The sequence below is a fragment of the Rhinolophus sinicus genome, chromosome 5, assembly GCF_057876585.1.
Source record: "Rhinolophus sinicus isolate RSI-liver-muscle chromosome 5, RSI-T2T, whole genome shotgun sequence".
NCBI classification, from domain to species: Eukaryota; Metazoa; Chordata; class Mammalia; order Chiroptera; family Rhinolophidae; genus Rhinolophus; species Rhinolophus sinicus.
The window spans coordinates 21,492,239-21,494,607 of NC_142505.1; the positions used below are offsets into that span (position 1 = coordinate 21,492,239).

The 2,369-nt window shown below is 45.0% G+C and overlaps 1 pseudogene; it reads right to left on the reverse strand.

The window, feature by feature from the left end:
* Positions 1-218: 218 nt before the first annotated feature.
* On the reverse strand, positions 219-1,398 carry LOC109454526 (BRISC and BRCA1-A complex member 1 pseudogene; annotated as a pseudogene).
* Between the last annotated feature and the right edge of the window lie 971 nt (positions 1,399-2,369).

Consider the following 2,369-nt stretch of genomic DNA (forward strand, 5'->3'; position numbering starts at 1 on the left):
CACTTTAAGTACTGATAGATACTGTCAAATTTCTACCTTCACGAAAAGATATATTAAATTGTTTTGCCATCAATGTTATGTGAGAGTGCTCACTTTCCCACCTTCTTGTCAACCCTACGCCAGACTTTTGGTGGGGGTGTTGATATGGATTAGGGAGCCTTAGATTTTTATTTTGATGACAAAAATCACATGGGTAAGAACAAAAATTACAATTGACAAACTGGGAGTGAGGTGTGGGCTGAGAAACAAGGGGGATGGGTACCCAGAGTTCCTGAGATGCTTCCTAGCATCTTGGTTTACTTCCAGAGTCCTCCAGGTGCCCTGGGTATCTCCTGGAACCCCCAGGGTCCCACAGAGTTCAGTTTGACAACCAGCACTCTAGGCCAGAATGTTGAGATGTACAGGGATGATTCAGACAGTGAGCTCAGCCTCAATGGGTACCTCGTCCTCCTCTAGCAGGCTGTAGGAGGTGTGACTTTGGCACAGCTGTTGCAGTGGATGAGCCAACAGCTTGGCCATGCAGCTGTGCAACTTGAGGACTGGCCCGGCCAGCATCACCTCATACTTGTAGCTTATACCCTTGGTATCCAGGCTGCACATAAAGGCCAAACATGTCCTTCCAGCTCATCTCCTCCTCCTGTTGGGCACTGTAAACAGACACTGGAACATTTTCTCATGGGTGCTGTCAGGGAGAACAAGTTGGCAGGGCAGACAGCTATAGAAGAGAGTGGTGCAGACCCTGTAGTGGGGCACATTCTTCTGTGTGTTTTCATTGACTGGCAGCTCGGTTGTCTGCTGCATGAGGCTCAAGAGACCATCTAGATTGAAGGTGAAGCAGGAGGCCCTCTCCTGGTCTGAGGAAGATGCCGAGCTTCCAGCGGTCTGAGGTCAGGTGTGACAGCCAGGCCCTGTGGTCACTTAACCATCACCAGTGCGAATTCGTGGCTCTTGTTGATCTTGGGTTTTATCCACAGTAGTTTTTTTATTACCTCCTGGGAGACAGTGAGGGTATTGGTTTGGCAGCTGTTGAGCGAATTCAGTTTTAGCACCAACATTTTCCCCAACAGGTTCAGGTATGTGATCACCTTCTGGACAATTGACCTGTAGCATCTACACAGGAACTCAGGGGCTGACAGGGGCACCTACCAGGGCCTGGGCCTGGTGCCTGGAGGGTCCCATTATCAGTAGTGGCTGCCTCTCCCCAGCCTTGTTGCAGCTGCCCACATTGGCCTGGGCTCCCAGCCTAGGTCCTCAGCTTCCTCAGAGTTGCATTACACGTGGGGACATGGTTTGGCAGACTCTGACTCCACCCCCTCCCAGCTGGAGGTGGTGCAGCACTGCCACAACACCTAAGTCTTTAACTTCTGTAGGGGCCGTGCTTCGCATGGTGCTTGGCATGTTGTCGGTGCTGAATCAATGATGGTTGGTTGAATGAATGAATGAATACTTCACTTCTGGGTCTTTACTTCTGTCCCATTTGGTTGTAGACTTACCAGATTTCTCTGAATTTAATCTTAACAGTAGTCCTTGGATAGATTCTCTGGGTATTTTACCCTGACTTTCAATGAATCCAAACAGCAGTGGGAAAGCAAAGGTTCTGAAAAGCAATGATGACTCAGGGGCCCAGCTTTTTCTCCACAAGTGCCAAGAGCTACTAGCAGAAAGTGCAGTTACCTTGACAAAGCTGATAAGAAATTGATTTTTCAATTTGGTAAATTATGAAACATTTTTCAAACCAAAGACAATACTAATTAAAGGCAAAGAAGATTAAGCATGCACTTAAGTCTTTCACTAACTTTAATGAATGACTTGGGTTGCTGGAACATTACTCAGCCCTGGAAGAATAAAGGACAGATATGTGCACCCCAGTCTGCTGAGCATGATAATAAGGTCTCCACCTCATTTGCAGGAAAAATGTTCTTCTGTGGGCATCCAGAAGAACTGACTGAGATAATGAATCTATGCCCAATTTTACTTCCAGTTTTATTAATAGATTATTTTACAGACTAATGCAATTATAAATTAGCTATTCAACAGAACACAGTGGAGCTCATGAACAAATCTGGTTAAATGCTTTCCTTGATTGCACGGCGTGCATAACATCTTTAAAGCAGGGATTCAATCCTTAATTCACACCATCAATTAATGTTTGCACACATTGTATTAATCAGTTCCCTTTGCCAGGAGAAAGTTGTTTATTGGTATGGATGTATTAGCATTTGCTGGCATCTCTAATTACTAATCTGAAATTCCTGGGGAAAGAGGGAGACATTTTTTAATTTATGCTTTTAAATAGCAAATTACTCTCTTATGTTCATGATATAGTAAAGGTAAAAAGCAGATTCAAATGATGTGAATTGTACAGTGCC